Source organism: Berghia stephanieae, chromosome 6, assembly GCF_034508935.2.
Source record: "Berghia stephanieae isolate SIO BIC M18660-M18661 chromosome 6, UCSD_Bste_1.3, whole genome shotgun sequence".
In the NCBI taxonomy this organism is placed as follows: Eukaryota; Metazoa; Mollusca; class Gastropoda; order Nudibranchia; family Aeolidiidae; genus Berghia; species Berghia stephanieae.
This window is the reverse complement of record NC_088365.1, coordinates 40,151,673-40,167,638: the sequence shown is the minus strand read 5'-3', so window position 1 is coordinate 40,167,638 and position 15,966 is coordinate 40,151,673. Positions and strand designations below refer to the sequence as shown.

General features: G+C 39.5%; 1 protein-coding gene across 1 annotated transcript in view; it reads right to left on the bottom strand.

Moving 5' to 3' along the window:
- LOC144975022 (uncharacterized) overlaps positions 1-15,488 on the bottom strand; it is a 64,744-nt gene extending 49,256 nt beyond the window's left edge. The window contains exon 1 of the mRNA XM_078918666.1: positions 15,281-15,488. The gene's annotated coding sequence lies outside the window, so the exon portion shown is untranslated. The remainder of the gene's footprint in view (positions 1-15,280) is intronic.
- Positions 15,489-15,966: the final 478 nt, after the last annotated feature.

The following is a 15,966-nucleotide window of genomic DNA, read 5'->3' as shown; positions in this document are numbered from 1 at the left end:
AAAATGAAAGTTACAGGTGCCATAACCCTAGCCCTCGTGTGGCTATGTGGTCTAGTGGTATGACACTCGGTTTCAGATCGGAAGGTCCTGGGTTTGAGCCTCACGCTCGGGGCATAGTTGATTCCTTGGAAAAGGTTCTATACTCACATGCTCTCACTGTACTCAGGTGTAAAATGAGTACCTGGTCGTTAACAGCAGTGTCTTTGTCCGAAAAATTGTAATATCGCCTAACAGGCGGCATGTCCCGACGTATATGTTAAATGTTGCTGTTGACCAGGGACCCCTTGTAAAGTGCTTTGAGCACATTTAGTGGATATTGCGCTATATAAAGCTCAATTTTTTTTAAAGCTCAGAACAATGAAAAACAGAACAATGAGCAACATTTTTGGGTGACCTTTCGTAAGCTCCTAGCGCTGGCATTTCTTTCAATTTGTATTTTCAACGTGGATCTTTTGTAATCATATAGAAGCATTTTAAAAACTCTAGAACAAACCTTGATAGATTTGTGAAAGTTTAAAATTTCCTAATTTGACTATTGTTTTGATTCTCGGCCGCCATTTTGATTTATGAAGTATTGAAAGGTAGTGCAAAGCAGTCCAAGGGTTTTTTTTTTCTATTAGGATTAGCTCGAGATAGGATTTTTTTTCTATTAGGGTTAGTCATATGGTTTGTTTTTCCTATTAGGGTTAGTTAAAGGTACTAGGTTTTATTGTTTCTTAGGGTTAGTTGAGGGAATATTTGAGTTGTTTCCCTTGGTACTAGGAGCTTTCGGAAGCCTCCCACATTTTTGGAGCAGTCCGGGGCACAAAGTGACCTTTCCCCAGTATGGAATACCCGGCCCTAATGACTCCAGTGCCTGATCTAGTGACAGCCTGTCTTACATCGAATGGGAAAAAGTGAAACAAAAGACACTCGTGTATTTTTTGTAATGATTTTGTGTTAAAGATTGCCAGACACATGTCTCACCTAAAAGTCTCATCCGGACACGAACACAGGTCCCTACTAAGAGTAATACACTCAAATGCTTACATTATAAATTCAAAACAACAAATATAATAATAATACATAACAGAGAGATGATTTACAAGAAAAAAAAACATCACCTCCCAAAAAAATAACTATACATTTGACTGTTTCCCTCTCAGCCAGGGTATCAGGCCAGGGCCAGGAAAAAACCAAGTAATCTCATTCCAAGACAAAGACAGAAAGCAAGTTGGAAAAAAGATATAGGGGGATAGAAAACACAATAAGTACCTCCCTGACCACTATGGGAGGTCAGGAACCATGACCTATTATTATTATTATTATTATTATTATTATTATTATTATTATTATTATGATTATTATTACACATTATATTTTTAAAAAATAATAATTTTTAGTATTATTATTATTATAATAATAATAATAATAATAATAATAATAATAATAATAATAATAATAATATAATAATAATAATAATAATAATAATAATAATAATAATAATAATAATAATAATAATAATAATAATAATAATAATAATAATAATAATAATAATAATAATAATAATATTTATGTGACCCTCCGCCTCGAAACGGTAGTATGTTGGGATTTTCAATTTTGTTTTTTTTTGTACCCGATCAAAGCTTATTTCATGCCTGAAAAATTTGATACCAAATTTATAAAATTCTGATTATTCATTGCTGAGATAGGGAGAGTGTAAAAACCAAGTTTTGAGAAAATCTTATTTTGAAGTTGAGGCACTGTTTCACGGACAGTCTTTGGTTTTGAGGAAAATGTTTGACACGGCAAATTTCTGAGAGATTCTCAAAATCACTGTTATTTATTGAATAAAAAATTGAAAAAGGAGGAATTGTGATGGGAATGGGCGGAGATAAACTACCATTTAGGCGGAAATCCGCCTCTAGGCGGAAGATTCTCAGCCCTGATTATTATTATTATTATTATTTTTTTTAAATTATCATTATTTAAGTATTACTGAGAATTAAAAATTCGTAGGTACTTGGCCATGAAATTTGTCTAAAATTCGTAAAATTACGAAAAATTCGGTAGGTATGCGGCTGTTGTAGTGGTGTTAGGAAAGGTGATGTTGTGGTTGTTGTAGCAGAGGTGGTAGGGATAGTGATATGGTGGTTATGTTAATGGCGGTAGGGATGATGATGTGGTGGTTGCTGTAATAGTAGTGGTAGGGATAGTGATGGGGTGGTTGTTGTAGGAGTGGTGGTAAGGATGGTGATGTGGTGGTCTTGATGGTGATGTGGTGGTTGTTGTAGTAGTCATAGCAGGGATGGTGATGCAGTGGTTGCTGTAGTAGTTGTGGTAGGGATGGTTTACTTGTACCTTACAACTGCAATAAATGTTCACAAGACTCGAAAGTTCGGCTGTGATCTAAGTTTAGTATTCAATCATCATTATTTCGAAACATTTAAATTGAAATAAAAGAAGCTTTTCTGTGGGTTTACAATAATTAATATCTTAAAAACGAGTCTTCTCGTGACAGAACCGGTAACCACTGGCGCGAAGATGAGCCCATAAAGAAAGTTGAAGTGATTCTTGATCCCAGACCTGGGTACAACGTTTCAGACCTAACCGTCGCGTGCATCACAAATTACCACTGGCATTTTTTTCAGATTATTTGGTAATTTACACGCCGTTTTGCATAAAATTCTTCTGCCAATGAGTCAGTGTTGAATATAGACACCTGTCGGGCAATAATAAAAGCCTGGTCTTTTCGTTATTGCTAGACATCACATTGGCAGAAAGATTTTATGCAAAATGCCAAACTAGTCGTTAAAAATACCAAATAATCTGAAAAATGCCAGTGGTAATTTGTGTCCCAAATCAGTTAATATGAAGCGATCTTTAGCACAAGATGAAAGTGAAAGTGAAAAAAATTTTTATTCTCTATTGTCTTCTGGCACTTTTCTACTCACTTCATATCTTGTTGTTACCAACATAAGTGCCTGCTCCACTCACTTTTCTGAATTAAAAATTCACCCCATACACCGGAGCATACTCAATGTCTCAATCGTTTCTATGTTATATGTTTGTGTTGAGAATATTGGCTATTAAGCTAAACTGCTGGTCAAAATTACTTCGCGATGGTGGTGTGCGAACGAATCCGCGGTCTCAAGAAGTGGGTGAGAGAGGGATCTAGAAATGACTTGGGTTTGAAACGAATATTTTTGTGTGTTCGTGGATAGCTCACACGGTAGAGCCACGCTCTCACCTGCCAGGCGGAGTTGTCGTACCAATAAGGTCGCAGGTTCAAACCCCACCACCGCCGCGAAAAATTTTTATTCTCTATTGTCTTCTGGCACTTTTCTACTCACTTCATATCTTGTTGTTACCAACATAAGTGCTTGCTCCACTCACTTTTCTGAATTAAAAATTCACCCCATACACCGGAGCATACTCAATGTCTCAATCGTTTCTATGTTATATGTTTGTGTTGAGAATATTGGCTATTAAGCTTAACTGCTGGTCAAAATTACTTCGCGATGGTGGTGTGCGAACGAATCCGCGGTCTCAAGAAGTGGGTGAGAGAGGGATCTAGAAATGACTTGGGTTTGAAACGAATATTTTTGTGTGTTCGTGGATAGCTCACACGGTAGAGCCACGCTCTCACCTGCCAGGCGGAGTTGTCGTACCAATAAGGTCGCAGGTTCAAACCCCACCACCGCCGCGAAAAATTTTTATTCTCTATTGTCTTCTGGCACTTTTCTACTCACTTCATATCTTGTTGTTACCAACATAAGTGCCTGCTCCACTCACTTTTCTGAATTAAAAATTCACCCCATACACCGGAGCATACTCAATGTCTCAATCGTTTCTATGTTATATGTTTGTGTTGAGAATATTGGCTATTAAGCTTAACTGCTGGTCAAAATTACTTCGCGATGGTGGTGTGCGAACGAATCCGCGGTCTCAAGAAGTGGGTGAGAGAGGGATCTAGAAATGACTTGGGTTTGAAACGAATATTTTTGTATGTTCGTGGATAGCTCACACGGTAGAGCCACGCTCTCACCTGCCAGGCGGAGTTGTCGTACCAATAAGGTCGCAGGTTCAAACCCCACCACCGCCGCGAAAAATTTTTATTCTCTATTGTCTTCTGGCACTTTTCTACTCACTTCATATCAAGATGAAAGTAAATAGTACGCAAATGCCCAAATCCAGCTTTTTTAGAAAGCAAATGGCATCAATGAAATGTAAGTTTTTGACACTTTACTTTGAACTGAAAACGTGGAATTGGCAATTCTGCCTTTTTTTTATTTTCAACCAGCAAGAAACTTGTTAATCAGCAAATCGGTTCATAGTCCACGAACCATTAAAAATTTCACTACCTACCTACCTGTTAACTTTAGGTGTGGATAGACAACGAAGAAGGTTAGACCACCTTTCATTTTGCACTGGTTCAAATCTGCTTGCTCTATTTTTTTTCTTTTTACCTCCCAAATGATGTTAATTGTTTTCCCATTTGTTCTGAGCCGGAGTTTTAAAAATTAATTGAATTTTTTATTTCTCCGATAATCGTTCAAATTCAATACATTGTATATTTTCTCTAATTATTTGTTCTGTTCTCTTTTTGTTTTTTTTCAAATATATATTACTACTACTATTATTATTATTATAATTATTATCATTATGAAAATATTTTCATTATTATTATCATCTACAATAATAATAATAATAATATATAATAATAATAATAATAATAATAATAATAATAATAATAATAATAATAATAAAAATAATAATAATAATTCCCTGCTCTCTCTCTCTCTCTCTCTCTCTTTTTTTTTTCTTTCTCTTATTCTTGAGCAAGTCTATTCTTTTCTCCTTTTTTCTTTGGCCTTGTTCCGTTTCTGAGCATGAATTTCTTTTTTTTTAAATTATTTTTTTCTATCTGACCATTTGATCACCCTCTGAATTCTTTTGTTTGTATGATTTTTAATTATCTATTAATTTAGTATATACTTTTTGAGATCGGAGTGGGGATGAATATGACAATTTGCAATATTCTGTAGTCTATAGAAAGGAAACAAAAGAGAGAGAGAGAAAAAAATGTAAAAGAAAGGAAAAAAAAAAAAAAGGGGGGATGGGGGGGGGGGGGGGGGGGGGGTCGTGGAGAAGGGACAGTTATCATTTGCAGACCTGCCAACCTTCCCAGAATGAAAAGTGTATTTTATGATCCTAAAAAGTGTATTTTTTAGCAAAAAAGTGCATTTGGTCCGCAAGTGTGGAAAATAAAAGTGTGCAAAATACAAAAATTTATATAAAAGCTATCATTATCATCAAACCCAAATCAAAAATAAACTCTGATCTTCATCATTCAAACATTCATTTGCAGCAATCACTAGTAATTACAAAATTATTGGTTTATCGAGAAACTAAAACTTAATGACCATTTTAAATCAGTATAAGGCTCAGAAATTGCAATATCTAAGGATATTGCTTTCGAAACACTCAAAGAAATGACCAAAAGACCCCAAAAAAGTTGGTAGTATTGATGCTAGTGCCTGAAGACGAGGAGGTGGTGGTTGTAGCGATGGTGCTCTAGTGGTGGTGGTGATTGAAGAAGTGATGTGGTGGTGGTGGTTGTGGCAGTGACAATGCTGTGATGGTGGTTGTAACTGTGGTGATGGTATGAGATGATGATGCTGATGTCCCAAATGAAGTTGTGATGGTGATATACATCTGCCAGCCATGTAAATCAGTTGAAGGTTTTGAGATAAAATATTTGTGAGAGTGGTCTTCAATCTAATAGTAATAGAGATGATAATTTGCAGCAGTGACAAGATAATTTCCATTATGTTATCAATTGATCCATGTCTCTCTCTCTCTCTCTCTCTCTCCCTTTTTTATAGCATTTACTACTCCTCCTCCTACTACAACTACAACAATTCCTACAACCACTAATGGACTAGTACTATTACTACTACCACTACTACTTCTACTCCTACCACTATTACTACTACTACTACATACTAATACTATTACTGTTGGTCAAATGATGGGAAATTCACACATATCACAGACAAGTTAATTACTTCTAGAGGATTCATTTTGAACCATTTTGTTCCGAAAACTGCCCAGTTGGTAATGAAAAAAATAAATAAATCACTCATACAAAATAATAAATCTTAAAAAAAGATCAATAAATTTTTAAAAACAAAATAGAGTAATTTTAGTAGTAATAAAGGGAAATAATCCATTTATGTTTAAGCTTATTAGCAATACAGTTTTTAATTGAAAGCTTCATTACCAAAGATGTTAGTTAAATTTAATTTTCACTTAAAATTTTCTATTTAACAAGTGGTAAAAGCTTAAATGTGGCCTGAGGCCATTTAAAGTATAGAATAAGCTTAAATGCATAATTCTATGCAAATCCTCCAAAAGTTATGAGAAAAATATTGGTGAACACCGGCAACATATAACTAATTGGAATGATAACAATAGTATTAACTGTGATGTATCATTCAAAAAACACGGTCAACAATGCTCTTCAACAGTCATAACGTCACTTCCTTCCCAATGACCCATGATAACCTAGTAACACTGGCTCTAGTCTATCGGAACAATGGCGGACACCCGTATGAAATATTTCCCCGGCGAGCATAAAAGCGTATTCAGAGGAAAAAAAACATAAATTTGATCATGTTTTGACTTTTACACATTCTGATCACAAGGCATAAGAAAAGTTCTTACCAGCATGAAGAATAAAAAGTAATTACGAAGATGGCCGCCGTTGCCGGGCGGCGTGACATCAGACTACTGAATCCAACTGATGTATGACATGTCATTTTCAACATCATTCATGCTTCAGAAAAAAAAATCAAAATATTACAACAACAAAAATCGTACTAATCTAAAGGAATTGTATCCACGTATTTGAGTCCAAAAATCGTACTAAAGTACGATTAATCGTACCGGTTGGCAGGTCTGCATTTGCAATGATCTGCAGAAGAAAAAAAAAGTGGCAGAACCAGGATTCAAACACACAGCGTCGATTCCGACAAGCCTTCTAAGGTAGACGACTTTAACCATTTGGCCATGACATCCACATGAATGTCGATGCACATTGTATATATATAGTAACCTACTGTCCAACAACTGATTTATTGTTAGGTAACTTTATGCTTTTATTGATATTTTATTTACTTGACTTATTTCTATGTACATTATGAAACTTTCCATATTCTGGAAGGCTGTCGTTATTCCCAGACATGTTTGCCAATAAAGAAAATTGATGATTGTCTGGGAATAACTAATTTTCGTTATTGGCAGACACATGTAACAAGTTGGCATACTAGGAGTGAAAAATACCAAATAGTCTTTAAAAAAAATGCCAGTGTTTATTTGTGTCCCAAATCAGTTAATATCAAGTGATATTTAACACAAAATGAAAGTAATTTTAGTGATCAAATGTCAAATCCATATATATATATTAGCAATGACTATGAAAAATGTTTTTTTCTCTTTTTGAGGAAAATTTTTGTCTAAAATCAAAGCCCTATCTCCACTGAGTAAAAATGTTTTTGAATTTTGAAAACCCATTCATAAATAAACAAGTTATGCAGTTTCAAAGGTGTCATTTATTTGGATGACCCGCAAAGAGGAAAAAAACTTGAAGAGCAAATTAGGATGGTGTTTTGTAAAATACGGGAAAAGTACTCGTCATATTCATATGAAAGTTTACAACCGAAAAGAAGAAATGTTCATGTATTACCTTGTCAGCGACAAAACCTCCACGCCCGGTAGTTTTAGAAATATTTTACTCCAAAGAGTAAAAATCTATTTTTAACGGTCTTCTGGTAATCGCACGAGTTTTGTCGCTTGACATAATTTAAAATGACCTTTTTTCTAACTGTGTGCCAACTTTCAGTCATATTCATCAATAAACAGCGTCGTAATTAATTTTTTTTAAATAGCTTATACGAAACGGCTTCGTCCCATATTTTGACGCGAATTCGGGCACTTCGTAAGCGAAAAAGAGGCCCAAAGATTTGTGCGGGATAGTCATTGCTATATATATATATATTTTTTTTTAAAAAGCAAATGGATCAAAGAAATTTAAATTTTTGTCACTTTGAAATGAAAACGTCTAACTGGCAATTCGCCTTTTTTTCAACCAGCAAGAGAGAGTTGTTAATCACCAAATCTGTTCATAGTCCACAAACCATTAAAATATTAAACTACCTACCTACCTGTAAACTTTATTGATCAACTTTTGTTTCTATAATTTGTTCATTCTGACCACAATTTTGGGGATATTGATGATGGCCAGGAATTAGTTTATTTCGCGGACAAATTCATAGGCCTAGGTGTTGTTCACCCCAAAACTGACCACACCTGTTTTTTTCCTGTCTTCTTCATACAAGACAATACAATTTATTATCACACATCCACAAAACTAGATCCAACAGCATATTCGAATCAGAGATGAAAATAAGTACCAAAACAAGGAAGCAGAGATGGTGGAAAAATGGCAAGCTCAAATATGAATTTGAAGATACATCAATATTGGTGTGGACAGACAGCTCAGTGGGTTAGACCACCTTTCATTTTGCTCCTTTTAGCTGCACAGGTTCGAATCCGATCACTCCCCTTTTTTTTCTTTTTTTGAGTAAGTCTATTCTTTTCTCCTTTTTTGTTTGGCTTTGTTCCGTTTCTTCTTAAAATTGTTTTTATTAAAAATAATAAATTATTGTTTTGTTGTTTTTTTTCTCTATCTGACCATTTGGTCGCTCTCTGAATATTTGTGTTTGTTTGCTTTTTATTTATTTATTCTTTTTAGAATATACTTTTGAGATCGGAGTGCGGACGAATATGACAATTTGCTAGAAAGGAACCGAGAGAGAGAGAGAGAGAGAGAGAGAGAGAGAGAGAGAGAGAGAGAGAGAGAGAGAGAATTATAAAAGCCTTACGATACCAGTTATTGTTACGTTTCACTGTTATGTATTTGTTCACAGATGATGCAATTGTCTTTCTTCGATATTCTGTATCTCTGAAATAAAATTGAGATTGAAAAAGGACAAGGCCTTATTCATTATATCGAAGAAACTAAAATTATGACGGACGCTAGAGATCTCGCGGAGATCACTGCAATAAGATGTCCTGCCCCAGGCTGTCTAGAATCATGGACATCAAACATCCCTTCAGACGTCCTGCTCAGACTCCTCGACATCCACGAGAGGACTGCTCATCCGACTACATCCCCTGCAACAGCGCCCACGGCCACAGGGGTTAAAGCTGAAAAAGTCAAGCGACCGATCATCTCTGTGTCAGGAACAAGCGAGGAATGGACATACTTCAAGCAGAGGTGGCCGGAATATAAGCTCGCCACGCGACTTAGCGGCCAGGACATCATTTTTCAACTCCTTGAATGCTGCGACGAGGCCCTCCGTAGAGACTTATCAAGGAGTTTCACTAACCTCACGTCATGTGATGAAAATACTCTCCTCGATAATATTAAAAAACTCGCAATCCGCCAAGAAAACGCCATGGTGGCTAGGTTACAACTCCAGCAGATGAGACAAGACAGAGATGAACCAGCCCGGACCTTTGCCGCACGCATCAAAGGTCAAGCTAGTGTCTGTCAGTACGATTTGAAGTGCACATGTGGAGTCAATGTCTCATACAGTGATCAGATGATTCGGGACACTTTGATAATCGGCTTAGCAGACGACGACATTCGCCTCGATGTGCTGGGGCAGGCTGACCAAGACATGTCACTCGACAACACCATCCGTTTTATCGAGGCTAAGGAAAGCGGGAAGCGCTCGGCTGGCAGGATTAACCCCCTTCCTCTAACGCTCACCCCTACATCAGTCAACGCAGCAAGTAGCATGTATAGACAAATGAAAAGAAAACGTCTCACTGGGCAAAACCGACCCCCTGAAAGGAAATGCGGCTATGGTGGTAGAGATGGACATGGCACTAAGAAACAAGACAGAGTCAACCATTGCCCTGCATACGGTCATATATGCACCAATTGCGACATTCCGCACCACTTTGAAAATGTCTGCAGAAAACCAAAACAGAAAAGGCAAGGCAACTCTGCAACAGCTGTGTTTGAAGCACTATGCTCAATTGATCGTCTTGACCATCATGTGTACAATTCTGCACGCGAGTCATGGGAAAAGCGCCCATCTGCACAACAGCCGACAGTCCAAATTGGGATCCAAGCCCTCCCGTCAGATGCTAACGACCTTGGAATCGATTCCACCCTGTGCAACCCAACCAATACGGCAAAAGCCCTGGCCATTGCAGACACCGGCTGCCAATCATGTCTTGCTGGAACCTCACTCCTTACACAGCTAGGTTTAACCACTGCCCACCTCACTCCTACTTCAATGAAGATGAGAGCTGCAAATCAAAACCCCATCGAGATCGTGGGTGCCCTAGCCCTTCGAATAACAGGCTTCACACAATCCATGCAACGGAAAACAACGCATCAAATTGTTTACATCTCGCAAGCAACTGACAAATTTTTCTTATCCATGGAAGCCTGCAAAGACCTTGGTATCATACACCACTCATTCCCTTCAATAGAATCAGCCATAATAACAGACTCTATGAAGACCATCCAACTGCCCTACATAGTGAATCTAATAATACTGCTGACAAAGACCCTTGCGATTGTCCTCCTCGCCAGAAACCACCACCCCTCCCAACAATCCTGCCCTTCCCAGCCATAGAAGAAAACAGAGAAAAGCTTGAACAATGGCTCTTAGACTACTACAAAAGTAGCACTTTCAATGTCTGCGAGCACCAAGGGCTGCCAATGATGTCTGGACCCCCAATGAGACTCCTTATCGACGATGAGGCCATGCCTGTTGCACACCACACCCCTATCCCAGTACCCATCTACTGGCAGGAACAGGTTAAGGCTGGCCTTGATCAGGACAATCAACTTGGCGTACTGGAACCAGTTCCAATCGGGACCCCAGTGTCATGGTGTCATCGGATGGTTGTCTGCGCTAAGAAATCGGGAAAACCTCGCCGAACCGTGGACTTCCAAGCCCTTAATCGCTATGCCACTAGAGAGACGCACCACACTCAGTCGCCATTCCACCAGGCCCGCATGGTTCCACACAACACGAGAAAGAGTACTTTCGATGCCTGGAATGGCTATCACAGCATAGCACTAGACCCCGAGGACAGACACCTGACTACCTTCATAACCCCTTGGGGCCGATACAGATATCGCGTGTGCCCTCAAGGGTACATTTCATCTGGCGATGCCTACACCAGACGATTCGACGAGATTATAAGTGACATCGGCAACAAGACAAAAGTAATTGATGACACTATCATGTGGTCCCAATCCATAGAAGACAGTTTCTTCCAAACAGCCAAGTTCCTGGATACATGTGGCAGGAATGGGGTCATTCTTAACCCGTCAAAGTTCTCCTTTGCTAAAGAAACAGTCCAGTTCGCAGGGTTTGAAATTACGCCAACAACTGTTCGTCCATGCCCACAAGTCTTAGAAGCAATTCAGAAATTTCCCAAACCCAGCACAATCACCGACGTGAGAAGCTGGTTTGGCCTTGTAAACCAGGTCGCATATGCCTTTGCGTCAGCAGAAAGAATGCAACCATTCCGCACACTGCTTCAACCCAAGACACCATTCATGTGGACTGACGATCTAGACAAGCTGTTTGAAGAAACTAAGTCCATCATCGTCCAAGAAATTCAGAGAGGCGTGGAAATATTTGACAAAAACAAACCGACATGTCTGGCCACTGATTTCAGCAAAGATGGCATTGGATTCTGGCTACTACAAAAGCATTGCACATGCGCATCAAACAAACCATTCTGCTGCCGAACAGGGTGGAAAGTGACATTAGTGGGCAGCCGCTTTACATCACCAGCAGAGGCAAGATACGCCCCGATTGAAGGAGAGGCCCTGGCTGTGGTAGATGCCCTCAACAAAACTCGTCATTTCGTGCTAGGCTGTCCCAACCTGATTATCGCAGTTGATCACAAACCCCTCCTTAAGGTGTTCACTGACAGGAACTTGGATGCCATCCCAAACCCACGACTCAGGAACTTAAAAGAAAAGACACTGAAATATCGGTTCCAGATTACTCATATCCCTGGTGTCCATCATGTTGCTGCCGACACCATCTCACGCAAACCAGTGGGCGAAGCCGAACACCTCCATCTACCCGACAATGCAACCCCCATCTCCACTGACTTCAGCCTCCCTACTCTGCCTCATGACTTCCTCATGGCCATCAGAGCACAACCTGCAAACCCCAATTTACACGCAGATGAAGAAATACCCCTTGGAGGTATCAGCTCAATAACTTGGAACGATGTTCGTGTTACCACCAGCAGTGACCACTCAATGGTTGAATCAATTGACCTGATAGAAAATGGGTTCCCTGATGCAAAAGACAAATTGCCAACAGAACTTAGACCTTACTTTCAATTCAGAGACAAACTTACAAGTTTCGATGGTGTGGCTTTGTACAATGACCGCATAATTATTCCTCCTAGTCTGCGCGACAAAGCCCTGCGAGCCCTCCACTCAGCTCATCAAGGTGTGTCCCAAATGTTCTCCCGCGCTGACGCCTCATTTTTCTGGCCTGGGATGACCGCTGCAATAAGTGGAATGCGAAGTGCCAGTCTTGCAACCGCATAGCCCCAACTCAACCAAGTGCTCCCCCTACCCCGCCAATGCAACCCCAATACCCCTTCCAGTGTATCTGTGCAGACTTTTTCCAATATGCAGGACATAACTACTTAGTAATTGTCGACAGATATAGCAATTGGCCCATCGTGGAAAGAGCACATGGTGGATCCACAGGCCTCATTACCAGCCTAAGACGCACTTTCACTACTTACGGCATCAGTGATGAACTCTCATCTGACGGTGGCCCAGAATTCACCTCTACAGCCACAACAACGTTCCTGCGCAACTGGGGGGTCCAACACCGTCTCTCCTCAGTAGCATTCCCCCACAGCAACAGCAGGGCGTCAAGACCATCAAACGAATGATCATGGACAACACCGGTCGTGACGGGAACCTTGACACAGACTCCTTCCAATGCGCCATCCTTCAGTATCGTGACACGCCAGACAGGGACACTCGGCTATCCCCTGCGATGTGCATATTTGGAAGGCCAATCAGGACTTTATTCCAATACACCCAGGAAAATATATCCCCATAAAACCTGGCAAGAGACCTTGGCCAACAGGGAAGATGCCTTAAGAAACAGGCACATGAAGGATGCAGAAAGACTATCTGCCCATACTCGCATTCTACCCCCCCTTACTGTTGGAGACTGCGTCAGGATATAAAATCAGACAGGGCCATTTCCCACGAAATGGGACAAAACAGGAATCGTTATTGAAGTCCGTCAGTTCGACCAGTATGTCGTCAGAGTTGATGGATCGGGCAGAATAACACTAAGAAACAGAAAATTCCTGCGCCTCTACCACCCAGTGATTGCCAGGGCCCCTCTAGCCCCACTGCCTACACCCACCACAACAGTGGCAAAGAGCAATAATTCAACGCCTGCAACACCCAAGATGGTCTCCAACTCAGCAGGCCAGAAAGCAACTCCAGAGACAGTACAGCCCGATGCTCCACCGCTCGAAGAGCCACCCAGCAACGGTCCTGCTGACGAAAATATCGTCCCAACAAAACAACCTAACAAACCGATTGCTCCAGCCGGTGATGCCGAAGGAACTCCACTTCCTAGGACAGCTCGCTTGCCCCGCGCTTTGATGGCCCTCCAGCCATACAACAAGCCTGGTCTGAAGGAAACAGACCAGCTACCTGAGAGGCGCTCAAGAATTAAATGACTTTCATTTTACGTTACTTAAAACTCGAAAATCATTTAGTATTATTTTTCTAATCTATATCCCTGTCCTCTATCTGCAAAGAAAGCACCATATTATTGCAACTGATCATCATTTTTCTAATTTAATATCAGTCTTTGTCCCCTACTTGTCAAGAAAGCACTATCCAAAGACTTGGGGGGCATAGAGAATTATAAAAGCCTTACGATATCAGTTATTGTTACGTTTCACTGTTATGTATTTGTTCACAGATGATGCAATTGTCTTTCTTCGATATTCTGTATCTCTGAAATAAAATTGAGATTGGAAAAGGACAAGGCCTTATTCATTTAGTTTGCTTTTTATTTATTTATTCTTTTTAGAATATACTTTTGAGATCGGAGTGCGGACGAATATGACAATGAGAAAGGAACCAAGAGAGAGAGAGAGAGAGAGAGAGAGAGAGAGAGAGAGAGAGAGAGAGAGAGAGAGAGAGAGAGAGAGAGAGAGAGAGAGAGAGAGAGAGAGAGAGAGAGAGAGAGAGAGAGAGAGAGAGAAATGTTTTTTTTAAAAAGAGGGGGTGGATGGGACATTTATCATTTGCAGCGCTCTGTAAAGAGAAGACGGGGAAAAAAAGAAAATGGGGCGGAACCAGGATTCAAACCCACAGCGTCGATTCTGACAAACCTCCTAAGGCAAACGACTTAACCATTCGGCCATGACATCACATGAAAGTTGACGCATATTATTGTGTATATGTAGTAACTAGTAGTAACCTACTATCCATCAACTGATTTATTGTTGGTTAATTTTATGTTTTATTGATATTTTATTAATTTAACTTATGACTAGACTAGACCTATGTGCATTTTGAAACATTCCATAATCTGGAATGTGGATAAATGTTTAAAAGAGCGGAGTTTCAAAAAAAAGTGTCTGTGTAGAATCGCCCATCATTATTGTCAGACAGTGTCTAGCAATAACCGTTCATCTTTATTGCCAGACAGGTGTCTAAGCGTTTTTCTTTAGAGGCAGACAAAAGTGCGGCAATAATCACACAATCACAATCACAATCTAAAAATTTAAAAAGCCTGGGCTTTACTTATTGCCAGACGGTGTCTGGCAAATCGTTCATCTTTATTGACAGACATGTCTGGCAATAACGACAGCCTAAACTTAAAACTTAAACAGCTGTCATTTACTCATTCCCATTTTCATTGATGATAATTTTCAAAACACAACACAATCACAAAGTTTAAACTAAACACCGCCACCACAGCTGTTACTGAACTGTACTGAACAGTCAGTTGCTGACTCCACATGAGAACTTACAGCTGGTCATCTGGTAGCTCTGTGCTAGCTAATTGACTCTACCTTTGTATTTATAAATAATAAACAATAAAGTAAGACCAAAAATGGTATCTAAGTTTAGAGTCTATCTATCTCTCTAGACGTCTAGAATTAGAATAGATCGAAGGCTCCTCACCTTTCAAAACGAATCACTATAACCGTAAACAGTAGGGACACAAAACCCATTAAAATTTTGGCGACAGCGGTGAAAAATTACCCAACTTCAACTCAAAATCTTCGTTCTACGGAATCCATGACACATATCTATAACAAAGATCGTTTTTCAGTCTTTATTTTGAATGTGATTTCATGTTTGTGCTGGTTTATTTTTCTTTGATGACACCCTTGAGTGAAAGGAAGGCAATTTTTTCACTGTGTGTAACAATAATTGCGCAGCAATTTTTTCACAGTAACGTTTTTATCCCAAAAGAGCTCTATATAATTGCCATGCTGAACTGCAATAGATTGCTCGTTAGTTCTCCTATTTCTAGGTCAATACTACATAGGTTCAGCAAATGAATGAATATATGGACGCTTGCCGTGAATGTGTGCGTCACTTAGATTATGTCAGTCTGCTCCTATTATCCAGTTAGTAATTTGCCTCCATAAATCTCTGTCTAGTACAAGTGTTCTTAGAGCTTAAGAATGTCACCATGTGCGTTAAGGTGCTGAGGTAGTGTTGGGTTATTTACAACAAGATATGAAGTGAATAGAAAAGTGCCAGAAGACAATAGAGAATAAAAATTTTTCGCGGCGGTGGTGGGGTTTGAACCTGCGACCTTATTGGTACGACAACTCCGCCTGGCAGGTGAGAGCGTGGCT